Below are 17,628 nucleotides of genomic sequence, written 5' to 3' on the forward strand. Positions count from 1 at the left end.
ACAGCCTTAACAACCATCCAGCCCCCCCACCCCCCCCCAAAGCACACACAAAATAGGGCCTTGCACACATATGAAAACTACTAGAGGAAGGGCCGAGAAAAGACAGAGTAGAACACAACACTGTCCCAAAATCTGTGAAAGGCTCTCTTGTAGTGCTTCACCCACTGTTCTACCCAGTATCCTGTGTGTATTCTGTCACAAGTGTTCCACTGAACGGCTGCTGAGAACTATTAGGGTTTTGGCATCCACCCATCGCCTCATGATAGATGAGGTGGAATAAACAGCAGTAGTTCCCATTCTTCAGATTTACAGACTATGAATCAAACTTGTATCAAGTTCAGTTACAACATCTTACACCTCACCTTTTCAATTTCTACTTTTTAAATTGATTGATTTAGTAGTTTGTAAACGGATACATTTGATCACTTTCATGGAATACACACCTTCCAGTATCCTAGTGACATATAAAAGCCATCTGTCTGTAGGCATTGCCAACACAATGTTTTTCTGTGGATTGAGTAATTTACAAGGTACAATCCTGGTTGAACTCATAACACTAGTTGAACATTTTGTATCTTATTGTCTGTAAAAATGTTTGGAAATATTTCGTTAAATCAAACTAAAACAGCTTTTAATTTAGAATGATTACCATTTTTTATTGGGGAGGGGTTGAATTATGCAAATGTTCTGCATTTAATGGAGAATATACAAGGCTGGAACAGAAGAATCTTCCCTTCTTTGCAAACAGTGCATTCTAAAATCTTGAATGGTGTTCACAGCTCAGACTGATATCGGCAACTGTCTGTAATGCCCGTTTTTATTCTTCACGTCTTCTGGTTTAGACCCTGTGCCACTTTCATTGTTGTCAACGCTGCAGGACTTCCTTTTGATTATTTTTATTTTGTAGTCACATAGACTGGGGCCTGAGGGACTATTATCAGCCAAGATTGACTTGTTCATTTTTTTCATCCATTCTGTACCCCTAGAGGCCTCCAAAACTGCATGAAGCAATCTACATGTTAAATTTGACTGTTTGCACAGTGATATGCAAGCTTCCTGCATTCTGAAATAGGACATCTGAATATGCTGGCAGACAGATGATGGTGTTATGAAGTCCAGCTATCTATTTGTGGTGAAATATGCAGCTGCCCCCTCCCCCCATTTCATCTGCCCCAGGCAGCCATGAAGCTGTCTGTTAATGTATGCTTCATGTTTCTGTTTGGATGTATATTCTAGGATCCCACATCTCCCTGTATAAAATAGTATTTCCTTTGCCAGTTATAAGTTGTTTTATATATTATAAAAGTGAGAGCTTGCAAAAAAATAAATAAAATGCAGATGCATGCAGTGCTGCTGGGTGTACAGATATCCTAACAAGCCTTTCCTTACAATGTTACATGTTTATTGCATAAAACAAAGAATATAACTGTACAACCAAATTAAAGGAATGCATACTTCTCCTTAAACTGCTTCTAGACAAATTATATATATATATATATATATATATATATATATATATATATATATATATATATATATACACACACACTTTTAAATTACCACTTGACATATGCACACATACATAAATAGAAAAGAAAACAAACCATATCACTGTTCTTCATATTCATGCATTATACATCACATATACATTTTCTTATTTTTTTAACAATTATTATTCACTCCAATATTACATAAATTGCTCAGTTGCTGTCTTTAGTTAAACCTTGATCCTGTTTCTAAACATTATACTGCATGTAAAAGTACCTCATGAAGAGGATCCTAGGCCTTAAACACATGCCCTACATGGACAGACTCAAAAAACTCCAGCTTTTCTATGTCTCGTATCGTCTATTAAGAGGTGATCTCTTCTTGACTTACAAAGCTTTGTCTGACCCAGCTCTGTTAGAAATTTTACACCTAAAGAAATCTCAATCCCACCGCACCACAAGCTCCAGGGACCTCATCCTCATTACCACAAACAACAGAGCATGCTGGAGGGGCAGGTTCAAAACCCAGAGACTGCCCATGCTCTGGAATAGACTTCCCATACATGTCAAGCAGAGCACCTCACTGGCACTTTTCAAGAGAAATCTTGATGAGATGATGGGAAATAGAAAGTTCACCCCGGGGGATCACTCCAGTGTCTCTAGGCACTTCTTTGGGCTAGGCTTGTAAAGGCTCCAGGTCCGCTGGCCTAGTACACACCTATGAACCTATGTAGTGTTCCCAAAAATTCCATGTATTTCTATGCAGTTTAGTCCTTCCCTTTCCTAAGGATCTGAACTCTACTTTTTTTGAGCTTCTTTCTCCCCACTGTCAAAAATAACCAGTTCCACCCCCACTCCTGTATTTCCTTGAACCTTCATTTTATTCACCGGTTTACCTATCTCACCCTACCAGAGAGATCCTCATTGCCTTCCAGTTTTCAAGGACATTCAAGAGTCCCTGTTGCATGTGAAACGTTCTCTCATTCCTCCCTTTTGTCCAAGGGTTAAGCAGGAGAGTTAGTCTGGAAAGAATCTTTCCATGTACCAGTGAGCACACACCTACCCTTCCTTTCCCACCCTAAAGCTCATTCTGAGAAGAATCCATTTAGTTTCACCACAGCTGAGAGTATAAACCTACAATCGGTTCACTAATTCCCCCCCCCATTCTATGATAGTATTGTCTGTGTTCTTGTTAGCCCCTTTCTAATTCCCTCCTTCCCTTTTTTCCTTTACCTTGATTTTCCAGCTTTTCCTTCACTGGTCGTATCTCCCATTTCTCAACAGCCCCCCCCCCCCAAAGATTTTCTTAATCATGGGGTACGGCCTTTCTCTACATTCACTCTCTAATATCTTTCTTCAAGTATTCCTCAACTGATCTGCATGAAAAGTGTGATCATAATTTTAAAAGTCTCGCCCCATTCCCATCTATCTGTAACAGCATCTACCTGTCAACTCCTACATTTTCCAAGTGTCCACCACTGGTTTGACATCATCCCTTAGGAAAATACTTCCCCACCTCTGTCTCAACAGTCTTGCCTCTTTGTAACCTCATTTCATATGGTGCACTTTGTTTTCCTCGTTTCTGCATCTTCAGCACTTACCTGTCTGCAAGGTGTTTTTAAAAAGGTCAACTGGTATCAGATACCACCCAAGAAGTATTCCCTGTATTACACATCCACACCATCCTGTTAGCTATAACCTGGTCTCTCGCATTGCTCTGTTTCATTCATATTAGCAGAACATATTCCATTTCAAAAACCAAAAACAAACAGCAAGCCAAACCAACCACAGGTCCTCGAAATATTGTTTATTTGATCTAGTAAAATCGCAGTTGAGCGCTTTCGCCTATGTACACAGACATCATCAGAACCATGAATGACGCTCTCTCATTTCCTTTTATAGTTTTCTCACTTCCTTCTAGAATGATTGAAACAAGACACCCCCAGAAACAACCAATCAAAATGTAATTTCATGACATTGATTTACTGGAAAAGTACCTGCCTTCAAGACTTGTTTTAAACTTAAAGGTAAGAAAAAGCTGGAAAATGCTCAACCATGATGTTGATCAAATAAATGCGTATTTTGAGGGCCTGTGGTTGGTTTGGCTTGATGGTTGGTTTTGTTTTTTGGATTTTGTTACTGCCAGTACCAGAATTCGACTTGTGGTTTTGGTTCTGTATCTCCATTTCTAAATCCTTTTCCTGGTATCTTCTGAAAGGTTACCTCTGCTAACTTGTCTGTTTGTCCTGTATCACTTCTGCTCAGAAGTGCCTTATGTTATACTAAGGGATGCTGACTCATGAATGGACTCTGACATGGTTATACTAAGGAAAGCTAACTCCTGTGTGGTACCTGACACGGTTATACTAAGGAAAGCTAACTCCCGTGTGGTACTTGACACGGTTATACTAAGGGAGGCTGGCTCCTGTGTGGTATCTGACACAGTTATACTAAGGAAGGCTGACTCCCGTGTGGTACCTGACACAGTTGTACTAAGGAAGGCTGACTCCTGTATGGTATCTGACACAGTTATACTAAGGAAGGCTGGCTCCTGTGTGGTATATGACACAGTTATACTAAGGGAGGCTGACTCCCGTGTGGCACCTGACACGGTTATACTAAGGGAGGCTGGCTCCCGTGTGGAACCTGACACGGTTATACTGAGGAAGGCTAACTCCCGTGTGGTACCTGACACGGTTATACTAAGGAAGGCTAACTCCCGTGTGGTACCTGACACGGTTATACTAAGGGAGGCTGACTCATGAATGGAATCTGACATGGTTATACTAAGGAAAGCTAACTCCTGTGTGGTACCTGACACAGTTATACTAAGGAAAGCTAACTCCCGTGTGGTACCTGACATGGTTATACTAAGGAAGGCTGGCTCCTGTGTGGTATCTGACACAGTTATACTAAGGAAGGCTGGCTCCTGTGTGGTATATGACACAGTTATACTAAGGGAGGCTGACTCCCGTGTGGTACCTGACACGGTTATACTAAGGGAGGCTGGCTCCCGTGTGGAACCCGACACGGTTATACTAAGGAAGGCTAACTCCCGTGTGGTACCTGACACGGTTATACTAAGGGAGGCTGACTCCCATGTGGTACCTGACACAGTTATACTAAGGGAGGCTGGCTCCTGTGTGGTATCTGACACAGTTATACTAAGGGAGGCTGACTCCCGTGTGGTACCTGACACAGTTATACTAAGGGAGGCTGGCTCCTGTGTGGTACCTGACACAGTTATACTAAGGAAAGCTAACTCCCGTGTGGTACCTGACATGGTTATACTAAGGAAGGCTGGCTCCTGTGTGGTATCTGACACAGTTATACTAAGGGAGGCTGGCTCCTGTGTGGTATCTGACACAGTTATACTAAGGGAGGCTAACTCCCATGTGGTACCTGACGTGGTTATACTAAGGAAGGCTGGCTCCTGTGTGGTATTTGACACAGTTATACTAAGGGAGGCTAACTCCCATGTGGTACCTGACGTGGTTATACTAAGGAAGGCTGACTCCTGTGTGGTACCTGATGTGGTTATACTAAGGAAGGCTGACTCCCGTGTGGTACCTGACGTGGTTATACTAAGGAAGGCTGGCTCCTGTGTGGTATCCGACACAGTTATACTAAGGGAGGCTGACTCTTGAATGGAATCTGACATGGTTATACTAAGGAAAGCTAACTCCTGTGTGGTACCTGACACAGTTATACTAAGGAAAGCTAACTCCCGTGTGGTACCTGACATGGTTATACTAAGGAAGGCTGGCTCCTGTGCGGTATCTGACACAGTTATACTATGGAAGGCTGGCTCCTGTGTGGTATATGACACAGTTATACTAAGGGAGGCTGACTCCCGTGTGGTACCTGACACAGTTATACTAAGGGAGGCTGGCTCCCGTGTGGAACCTGACACGGTTATACTAAGGAAGGCTAACTCCCGTGTGGTACCTGACACGGTTATACTAAGGGAGGCTGACTCCCGTGTGGTACCTGACACAGTTATACTAAGGGAGGCTGGCTCCTGTGTGGTATCTGACACAGTTATACTAAGGGAGGCTGACTCCCGTGTGGTACCTGACACAGTTATACTAAGGGAGGCTGGCTCCTGTGTGGTACCTGACACAGTTATACTAAGGAAAGCTAACTCCCGTGTGGTACCTGACATGGTTATACTAAGGAAGGCTGGCTCCTGTGTGGTATCTGACACAGTTATACTAAGGGAGGCTGGCTCCTGTGTGGTATCTGACACAGTTATACTAAGGGAGGCTGGCTCCTGTGTGGTATCTGACACAGTTATACTAAGGGAGGCTAACTCCCATGTGGTACCTGACGTGGTTATACTAAGGAAGGCTGGCTCCTGTGTGGTATTTGACACAGTTATACTAAGGGAGGCTAACTTCCATGTGGTACCTGACGTGGTTATACTAAGGAAGGCTGACTCCCGTGTGGTACCTGACATGGTTATACTAAGGAAGGCTGACTCCCGTGTGGTACCTGACATGGTTATACCAAGGAAGGCTGACTCCCGTGTGGTACCTGACGTGGTTATACTAAGGAAGGCTGACTCCCGTGTGGTACCTGATGTGGTTATACTAAGGAAGGCTGACTCCCGTGTGGTACCTGACGTGGTTATACTAAGGAAGGCTGACTCCCGTGTGGTACCTGACGTGGTTATACTAAGGAAGGCTGGCTCCCACACGAAATCCTGTAACACCTCCTTGATGATTCTCCTTTCTTCAGAAACTGACACTTTTTCTAGGCAAGTCAGCCAGTCCTCCAGTTATATTCACCAGTTTTGTTCCCAAACCCATATCCTTTAATTTCCCCACTGACTGGCTTTGTGACATGGTGTCAAAAGCCTTGCTGAAATCCAGATAAAGTAGTTCTACTCTGTAGTGTAGAGAAAGAAAGCCCTGACTGCATCCCAGACAAGTTGAATTTGAGTACCAGGCAGCGAAGGGTGGAAGTGAGCAGTTGATGCTGGTTTGCTTATCGGGGGGGGGGTCTAATTGGCATCCTGGCATCAGCAAGTGGAGGGATGTGGACAATGAAGCACCAGCCAGGGTCCATAGACAAGAGCTTGGCACTCCAAAGCAAGTGGGGGTGATGCTCCCTGCATGTATGTGAATATACACATGCACAGAGGAGAGCTTAGCTGGCCATAACAGTAATGTGAGAGATCACATCAGCCATGGAGATGGGTGTGATTGGGCACCAAAACAGAAAATATTCCCATAGCCTGCATCAGGCATGATGTAGGCTGCTTAAATGGGATGAGTGTAGTATAGTCCCAGGCATGGAGACTATTAAGTTCTTCACTGAAGTTTGCATAGTCTTCTGGGGGGTGGGGGTGAAGCTAGAACCTGAAGCTGTGGGATCAAAGATAGATTTTCCTAGCAGCAGATAGAGGATGGGAAACAGGAAGGGACATAAGCTCATCTGTGGATATGTGGGTGATAGCCCCTTATGATTGGCTCTTGTCTGATGCAGGTAGGGCTGTATATATCAAGAACAAACGGACATAAGACACGTTGGAGGTGGCTACTGTTTGATAGGCATGTTTAAAAAATGACCTAGGAAAAAAAATCCAGTTAAACTCCATTGTACTTTGTGCCATTTCTCTAGCAGTGCAGTAATCCAGATAGGAAAACTAGATCAAGCTATGCTGCACGTCTTCCACCCTGGGAAACTACACACTGCCAAACTGTAAGAGGTATCTTTTAAGAACTCTTTTAATAGTCTGCTCCATAGAATTGTTTTTTGGGACTTTCCAGGGAAGAAATGAGACCTACAGACTTGTAATTAGTTGGCTTTTTCATAGACTCATCCCTTTGCCAGGTCAGTATCACTGTCTTCCTCTAGTCCTGTGATACCATCGCTGTTTTGAAAGTAAAACTCCAGTTTATCCAGTATTTACATCAAGCTGTAGTGCCAGCTTTAACTGCCGATTACAGCCTGTCTATTACATTTCACCCTCCCAGTGTCCCTTGAGTTCTTTTTCTTTCATAGTAACTCTGTCTTCCATTTATCTCCATCCATATCAGTTCTACTTTTTTGATGCCAACAAGATGCCATTCCCTTTATGTTTAAATGCAGAAGAAAATACATCTTTCACTGTTTTTGTCGGTTTCTCCTCTTTATCCCAGTACCCTGTTTATCAGCACTTACTAATCAGCCAACGCATTTTACTTTCCCATTGATGCATAAAATATTTATTTTGGCAGTACTTACACCTGTCTAACCATATTGTTATGACATGATTACTATTATTTATTTATTTTTTTAATTTTGTTTATGTTAACATTTTTTACCAAGAAAGTCCGACTAGGACAAAGCCTATTTTCAGTGGAGGCCCTGGGAGGAGCACTCCTATTTTCAGTGGAGGCCCTGGGAGGAGCACTCCAGATGAATGTCTTTGGAATATATAAGGAAATTGGTGCATCCCAAGGTTCTGAGGAAGTCTTGTACTTTACTAGGTGAAAGCGCGCTAAACATTTGATTTGTGTATTGGGTTCGTGTTGAGAATATTTTATTGAATTTTGCAAGTTGCAACATTAAATTATCATTTTTACAATCACTATGTCGAATTGCTTTCCTGACTGTCTTGGATTTTGGTGCTTTGAGTGGTTTGGATCGTTTGTGCTTTGTGCATCCTGAGGAAACCCACACGAATGCATGAAGAACATGCAGACTCCACACTGAAGGCACTCCAGCTGAGAATCGAACATGAGAACCTCTTGCTGTGAGGCGGCAACGCTAACCACTGCACAACTTTTTTAGGTGAGCTCCTCTTTATACTTTTATTAAATTCCCCTTCCCCCTCTTATTTTCATCCTTCTTGTATTTAGTTAAATTTATACTTCATTAGGCTGTTGGCTATTTCTTCCTGCACTTCCTTCTTTTTCTTGATGCAAGATATCATACCCTGCTTTAATTTTCCCTGATATGCTACCTCACTGGTCTCCTATTTTTATCGTCTGGTGCAACCATTCCATGCTGCTTCTTAACAGGTCAAAATCTACACATCAGAAGCCCAAGACATCTCTCACTGCTGCCTTTCATTAGTTGCTGCCTTTCATTAGTGCACTACAGCAGGACCACCATCGCCAACTGTCTGTTTTATCTGCCACCCTCCGACACAGTGATGGCTGCGTCTCCTATGCATCTCCTTATTGTGATGCGTATCTTCTGTTAATTCTTCCCCCAGAGGCCATTGATCCACCCAGCCAAGGAGAATTCAACTATAGACAATGGTACTGATCTAGCAAACAGATGAGTCCAGGTTGAGGAGAAAGGACTGACTGACATGACAAGGTCAAAACTACAATCAGAGGAGCTGAAGCCAGCTGGCACTGAGTCAGGTATAGTGTATGACAGAAGAATGCCAAAGAAGCTGACAGAGTGTACAAACCAGTGGTGCAACCAGTACTACTCTGTGCAGCTGGCACTGAGTCAGGTATAGTGTATGACAGAAGAATGCCAAAGAAGTTGACAAAGTGTACAAACCAGTGGTGCAACCAGTACTACTCTGTGGTTCACAAACCTGGGAAGTGAAAGCACAGCAGTTGAGGAAGCTAAAGGTGAAGGAGATGGAAACACCTGAGAAAGGTGATAAAATGCGCACTGTTGGACAGATGAAGAAATAAGGACATAAGAGTAGAAGCCGAAGTAGCTGTAATTGCAGAAAAGATCAGAGAGAACAGATTGCAATTGTTTGGGTACATGTGCAGAAAAGTAGAGGACAGTCTGGTGGAGATAATTTGGGATAGACAGGAAGAAGGCAAGAGGAAACAAGGATGTTCAGCAGAGAGGTGACTGGATTGTTAGAGAAGACCTGTGACTGTCAGGCATGATTGACTTTTGTGATTTTAAGTATTTTCTTCTGATTTTTTGTTAAGTTTTACTGCTTTGCCGCCTACTTTTTGGCATTTTCCGGCTTGCTAAAGTTTATATCTGTAACAGTAACAGTACTTGGAACACATCTAGAGCCTGTTTACTGCATTTCCTGTGTTGCACTTAATTTAAAATCGTTTTTTTCTCTAAAAGTTGCATTTTACCTGATTTTGGCCTAGCACTCAAGCGTGGGGTCATTTGTTGCACTGTTGTGATTATTTTGCTGCTTGTGTATCTCTGCTACCTTTAAACTACAACAAAAAGAAAAAAAAAAATCTTGCTTTTTTCCCACTTTCTGAAGATTAAGAAAGTTCAGTTACAGATTTGCTGTTCTGAACTGTTTGGAAGTTTCTAGAAGGCCAGTGCTTGCTTGGGCTAAAGGGAAGTCTCTGTGTTCATCAGTGGGAGTGGTAAACACTGAACAGCCTGCCTGTCCCTGGAGGAGTGGTTACTACCTAGAAGCTGTAGTTTTATTGGCCATTTTGGGTCAATTCTAAACTCCTTGATCTCTCTCTCTTAAAACCCTGCAACTCTCTTTTTGCGTGGTTTTGCGCACTGAGCAGCGTCGGGTAGCGCCACCTAAACAGGTTTAAACTATTCCAGGCTCCACAAAGTCTGCTCTTCACTTTTCCCCTTAGAACTGTTCAAACTCAAAGTAATCACTCTATTCTCTTTCTAAAGCCCTGCACTTGCTCAGCTCTTATAAGGAAACACTAACTAACTAAAGCACTACACCCTCCCTGACTTCTCATAAGTATTAGACTCTCGAATGGTCCTTCCTGATCAAGTGAAAAATCAGTTCACTTCCCTAATCTGATCAGTAAAAAAAAACAGTTCCCTATACTAATCTTGTATGTCCAAGGGTCAGTTTCAAGGTTACTCTCCAGTCCAGCTGGTGAATCTGGGAATTTTGAGGCAATGTTACAATTGGCTTATGTACACAGACAACCCTCTCCTTCCAACAAACTCTAATACATGTGAGAGATGCAGTTACACAGCCAAACTGGAGGCAGAGCTCTCTCAGCCCAAGACTGGCAGTCAGTCAGTCAGGAGGAAAAGGTAACCACCCACACCACAAATCCAGTCTCACACAGACCTATTGCATCTGCATACCCAACACATAAACACACAAAAACATACTCGGAGGCTCTAAATAAAAATCTGCCTAAACAGCAAAGACCTCCTAAGCAGATATCCAAGCAACAGCCACCCCTCAACAATACCCACAAATCACATATCTCACAAAATCAGTGTGCCTCACAGTCACAGCCCATAAGGCCAAACAACACACCATATACACTTGTTATAGGGGACTCTATTGTCCAGCACACTGACGTCCCACTCACCAGACTGAACAAGGAGAAGGTCACTGTAAGCTGCCTATCAGGTGCCAGGATCCGCCACATAACGCAAGCACTCGGGTCACTCCAAAGCAAGTACAAGTATGACTCCGTCATTGTCCATGCTGGTGTGAATGACCTGAGACGTACCTCCCTGGATTACATGAAAAGAGACATAGAGGAGCTCTCTGACCATGTAGCCCAGGCTGGTATGTCCCTGACCTTGAGTAGCATCTTGCCCTCACCAAGAATGATGCCACAGTATAAAGACAAAATGATCAGTTTCAACAATTGGCTAAAGTATTGGTGTCATTCAAAGGGGATCCAGTGTCTGTCAGCCTGGTATGACATGCTCGACAAGCCACGTTGCTTCTCTAGGGACGGCTTGCACCTGTCACCCTTAGGCTTTCGTATACTGGCCAAGGCTCTTGCCACCCCCATAGTGCCTTTTTTAGGCAAGGCTCAAAGGACAAACCCACCTCCACAGACAACCCAAAGTTCATATTTCTACTTTACTTGCCTTTATTACCCCATGGCCGTTTCTTCTCTGTGTTGTGTTCATATTTCTACTTATTTGCCTTTATTACCCCATGGCCGTTCCTTCTCTGTGTTGTGTTCATATTTCTACTTGTGTTGTGTTCATATTTCTACTTATTTGCCTTTATTACCCCATGGCCGTTCCTTCTCTGTGTTGTGTTCATATTTCTACTTTACTTGCCTTTATTTACCCCGTGGTCGTTTCTTCTCTGTGTTTGATCTCCCATCTTGTACCATTCCCATTTGTCTCACCCTTGTGCCTTTTAACTTTAACCTTTGCTCTACATCCATGTATGCTTCCTGCTCTTGCATGTTTCCGCTGGTCCTTTCTCACCTTTTCTGAACTCAGCTTGAAGAAAAGAAACACGTCTTTTCATCTTTTTAATTTAGAAAATTTAAAATGATGCAGCTATTCTTGTGGAACAAGCCCTGAAAATGAACCTGGTGTAGTTTATCTTCACAGTCTCAATAGAGAATGAGACCGAAACCACCATGTATGACTCTCAGCTTTCAGCAATGCATTTCCAAGTAATCTACACTGATCTGCATATTCATGCAAGCTACAGCTGAAACCATTTATACATGCACTTACTTTTTCTGGCAGGGAACCCAGTTAGAACAGACTGTCCACAAAATGACCAGCAACAAATAATATGCTTCTCCCTAAATTTTTACTTACAAAACTTGGAAAAGAGCACTTTTTTTTAGAGAGTAAGGTTCTCAGCATAATCCTAGAACACTTCTTTATAGTGCACAAAATCATTTTTGAACTCCGTTCAGATGTTAGTTCCAGTTTGTTTGACCAAGGGCCAGATCCAGCACTAGGAGACCAAGGCAGCTGCCTAGGGCCCATTGTTCGCTGGGGTGCCTGGCCATGCAACATTAATTAAAAATAATTCCTATAACAATTCAATCTCTGCTTCTGTTCAGTGTCTAAATGTCAAATTAATGCTTTTGCTGCTTTGTGCTTTGCACACATGCAGAACAAATGACTGCTACTGCCGCCGCTTCCTGCGTGGCATCAGGTGTGAACGTACAGCAACTGTGTGTCTGGCACAAGTATTTGTAGATTTGTGTGTGAATTAAATAGGATAGTTTGGTTACTGTGTTTGTGAGCAATACATTTAAAATGTTAATTTTTTGACCTAGACATCTGAGAAGGATACAATCAGTAATGTAGCTGTAATTTTTGTAGATGGGAGATGTTTGTAGATAAAAATGACTGATGGACTAGTGTTCCTTTGGGTAAACCAAATTGGAATACTTTACTTAGCCATTTTTTTTTTTTTTTAATCATGATCAGACATGTGATATGTACTTATTCGATTTAATGGCTGTAATTGTCGAGTACAGATATTGCTGGATTATAATGACATCAATTTGAGTGTCTTTTAATGGTTGAAATTTATAAAATGTTTACCATGAAAATGTAGAAATGCATTTATTCATTTAATCATGACATTGAAGTAAAATGTTGAAAATAAAAACATTATGCCGTCAAAATGTTGAAAATTATAAAGCTGGTACTGTTAAACCACATTTGCCTTCTGGATATCGGAACAGGAAGTGTATCTCGATATTGCAGATTCGTTCATTTTAATTTAAATTAAAAGACATTTGGAAAGCATGCATTCAGTGCAACACAACTCGAAGAAGTGCGTTCCTGGAGTTTGATAGTAACCGTTCTGAAATAGGTAATTTTGTCATTATTGTTTCATCGCTTACTGGAAAAAAATTCCAAAAATTATAAATTTAAAATGCACTCTAACAAATCTTGCATTATTGGGCAAGAAATATAATTTAAAATAAACTGGAAGGTGAATCAAAGAAGAAATGCATTTATGCACGGTCATAAAAACATGTGCAGTGGGGGTCATGGTTTGAAAACTGCCAGGGGATCAAGGTACACTTTATCCACCACTAGCAAAGTGTATTTTTCAATGACTGTGAGTTTCAAGGGAAGAGAAGTTTACTGATGCTCATGCTAAGTCTCCTTTTAACGTGGAGCTATTTTGTTTAGTTTAGCAAGTTGCCAAAAATGTTTGTACTACAAACTTTGAAATGAAAGTTTTAAATTAAATCCAAAAATCTGTAATCATTGTAAAAGTAAAGAAAAAAAAATATGCACATTGACAGGTTTGAACAGTGTTTACGGTAACTAGGGGAGATAGCCAAGCAGTGGGACACTGTAATGGCTGTCTAGGGCCCCATTTGACCATGATCTGGCTCTGGTTAGGCCTGATGTTATTCAGATGCACCATTATAGGGAAGCCTTTCAGAACGTAGTGATCATTTAAGACCTGATTAATGCAAGCAGACTTTTTGACATCCATGTAATGGTTTAATCTTTTTATCAAAATATTTACCTTGTTCTAGTTAACCAGTACCTCTGACCTACATTTGCAGGTTTCCCTAGTGTCAGCTGTCGTTTTCCCTTTCCTGTACTAAAACAGACCTTTGGCCAGGTGAGTTCTGTCTCTCCAAAGGAAATCAATGCACACCTGGATGTGTCAGGGTTCCTGTGCCTGATTCTTTTGAAGGAGTTGTAGCAGTGGTGGTTATATATTCATTATGGTGTCTGACCTTATCCCATTTTAAACATTGTAACAGCTGTGCATTTACATCAGTGTTGTACCTTAGCACTTGCACACATAACAAAGGATGATTATTAGTGATTTTTAGTACATCCACAGCATCTGGATAATAATTTGGAACATCTGATAAAAGAATTAATGTTGCCATTTAAACAGCAGAGTCTGCAGTGTTGTTTGACCCTCAAATGACCCAATTCTACCTCTAGTAGGAACTGAACCTCTCTGCAAATGAGTTCGCCGCATCATAGCCATTGTTTATTTATTGGTAACAAAAGCTGTCTGAATCATTTTCAGCACAGCAAGGTTGAGAGAGCTTATGAATAAGCATTTTTGGATTTTATGGTAAACAAAATAATTGAAATCTGCATGAAGCCAGTTTTGTCACTGAAGGTGACATTCTGAATACACTTTCTGATATAACCAGTCTATATTCATCTTTATGAATTTTTAAATGTTTTGCATAATTTGTTTTGCTGTTTGCATCAACCTTGCAGATGAGTTATTGCTCACCTGCAGATTAGCATAGTTTAGTTAGTAATTAGCAACCAGATTCCGTTACCAGTATAAAGCTCTAATCAAATAAGGTAACATATATACTGTATTCTTTGACAAAATAGTTTCTTCAGGTGAGATTAAGTTTCCATGCCGTCCTTTTCAAAATTCTTGAAGGAAGACATATCTGTTATGCAGGAAAGAGTGTGGTGTCATTACCATCACTTCAGGCTCGTACTGCTGTGACAAACGAGAGAAAGTGACAAGATGTAAAGGGCCTGTCTCTACAGCTAACTTTTCATGTCTGTCCTGGCAAGGAAAAGAGAAAATAACATCTGTGTTCTCTACTTCAACTTGGTTCAAACACTACACCCAACAAATGTCTGCAGGTCTGCACTTTCTTGTGCTCTTCCCCCCTCTACTTTACAATCCATGTATGTCCAGGTTGTTGGAACTCAAAACAAAACTCCAATCAGGATGGCTCTGTGCAAGAGCAAGCATAAGAGTATAGGGGCATCTCTTCTTAATTACCACACAGTGAATGCATGTAAATTCTCTGCTCAGATAAAACATTCATTTTTAACTTTGCAGTCACACAGGCACAACTTAGTGAAATGGGCAGACACTCTCTAAATCTGCATGAGTTTTAACTTTGATCCTACAATTGATTTCTAGAACTCAAAACTTCTTTTGCACAAATTAAAAAGACTGAATTTTGGAAGCAATTCTATAATCTGCATTCAAATTATCTGCTCAATTTCTGTACTCACCAAATTCTCCTCAGAATGCCATCGATATAGGTGTTCATAAAGGATCTTAGGTTCATAGGTGTTTACTAGGCTAATAACCACAACGGCCTTTTTAAGGGGGGTCTATATTATATAAACTAAGCATTCAAATGTCGACTCACCTTTGATTGACCCCTATTTCTCGAAGCTGCACAACATCGAACCCCCAAATCATTGATTTATTTCCAAGGGAAAGAAATTGGTAGCCCAAACACACACACTGCATTGCAACAAACACTATTAAAGTGGGGGGCTGTGCCCCCCACACCACCCCCTAAATAAATATACTAACTCTGAGATCGCACTATAGTCGGGAAAAGGGCAGATTTAAAAGAATGGCCAACAGATTTATTTCCCTTTGAAAGAAATCGATGATTTGGCCGTTAAATGTTATGCAACTTCAAGAAATAGGGGTCGATCAAAAGTGAATCGGCATTTTAATGCTTCAGTTATATAATATAGACCCTTTTTAAGCCTGGCCATGTATCCCAAATCTCTGACAAGTTCTTTTACCCTTGATAAGTGTAAGCAGGGGCTTGGGAAATGAAACGTTTACAAGCAGGGGCCTGGGAGATAAACCATTTACAGGCTACCTGTATCTATTAGAGATAAGAGAGATAGAGGGTCCAGGGAAGTAAATGTTGTGGGAAGAAATATCCAGGGAATTGTTATGGCTAGGCTTGTATAGGCCCTAGGGCTGATAGCCTAGTACCAACCTATGAACCTATACAGGTGCCTAAACCAAGGATGAATTTCCTTTTCCCCATCTAGTTGTCCAAATTATATCTATGCTATAGGACCACTTTTTTCTCTGTTTATTAATGATATAACAGAAGACGTTCCACGTCTGGACCTTATACTACATACAGACGATATATTATCCCTTCAAACCAAAATGCCACATTCAGTCCAAACAGCGCACATTCAATTAAGTTTCACAAAACTGTGCCAGTGGGCAGAGATAAACTAAATTATATGAAAACTAATGTGATGTTATTTGCCTCCAACGACCAGCAAAAAACGATAGTGAACACGCAGTAATGAAGAAATAATGATTATTTATGTATAATTCCTTCAAATCCTGACCGGTTTCGGCTATTCCGCCTTTATCAATGAATACAATAAAGTTTTATTGTATTCATTGATAAAGGCTGAATAGCCGAAACTGGTCTGGATTTGAAGGAATTATAAATAAATAATCATTATTTCTTCATTACTGCGTGTTCACTATCGTTTTTTGCTGGTCGTTGGTGGTTTACATTGTTGGCTTGACCCTGCATGCCATCCTTGCGGAGCGTATGGTTGTTTGCTATGTTATTTGCCTCCCCCATAAAGCAGCTAACCTGCCAGCCTCTTGCTTAGTGACTTTGTAGATGGCATTGTTCAAATGTCTGTCAATGTAAGTCCTTAGGCTTAGTACTGTACCTATCTCAGTCACTCGCAGCCCATAACGACTGGATAGCAAAGTTCTCTCACAAATCAAACTTTGTTACAAAATATGCCATCTACTTTCCCCCAAAGCCAGGAGAGTTGTTACTAAAATGTGCTAGTACCTGAAATTGAATATGCATAGCTGTGATTACTGTTGGAGAATAAGATCTTCAGATTTGCTCTCTTAGCTGCCCCCATCCTGACACAGCACTGTAACCTAGTTAAGAAAACCCACTGTCTTCCTGTTAATGATAGGGCATCTTAACTGTTCACTTGCTTAGTATTCAAAATCTTAAAAAAGGATACTTTACACCACTAAGATCAAAACCACACTTTAAGGAACAAACATACTCCCTAATAAATAGTCAAAAAGAAAATATTACACTTCTACATCTCCCTTTTAAAAACAGAATTGGTGAAAAAGCTTTCTCACCCACTAGTTTTGCAATCTGGAATCATCTACCTAAAGAAATTAAAGATTTATCAACATTTAAGGAGTTCATGATAGACTTGTTCAAACAACCTCATCGATGAATCCAGCTGTAAATGTTATACAGATAATAACTAACTCAGTGTCACTAACACAGTAATTGTAAATAAATGTAAATGTATTGTAAATAGTCTACAATTTATTACTGTAATTGAATCATTAGCTGTTAAATCACCTCTTTATTTTTCTTTTATAACATTTGTAGCTGTTACTACACTGTATGTATAATTAAAATCAACTGAATATATGTGCACTCACTTGCAAACAGCTGTGCTCCTCAGAAGCCTGGGTTATATCTGCAAAAGGGTCAAAAGACCATCTCATGTACCCAGTCAACAAACATAAATACATAAAAGTTACTATTGCATTACAGCTGTGTCATTGTCACATTACAGCTGTGTCACTGTCACATTACAGGTATGTCACTGTCACATTACATCTGTGTCACTACCACATTACAGCTGTGTCATTGTCACATTACAGCTGTGTCATTGTCACATTACAGCTGTAAGATTGTCACATTACAGCTGTGTCACTGTCACATTACAGGTATGTCACTGTCACATTACATCTGTG

General features: G+C 41.0%; 1 protein-coding gene across 1 annotated transcript in view; it reads left to right on the forward strand.

Annotated features, from left to right (window-relative positions):
• The window catches only part of SDK1 (sidekick cell adhesion molecule 1), a 2,805,673-nt gene that overhangs the window by 2,420,164 nt on the left and 367,881 nt on the right, over window positions 1–17,628 (forward strand). The gene's annotated exons all lie outside the window — the stretch shown is intronic.

Source organism: Protopterus annectens, chromosome 12.part0, assembly GCF_019279795.1.
Source record: "Protopterus annectens isolate FY-2018-M chromosome 12.part0, PAN1.0, whole genome shotgun sequence".
Classification (NCBI taxonomy): Eukaryota; Metazoa; Chordata; order Ceratodontiformes; family Protopteridae; genus Protopterus; species Protopterus annectens.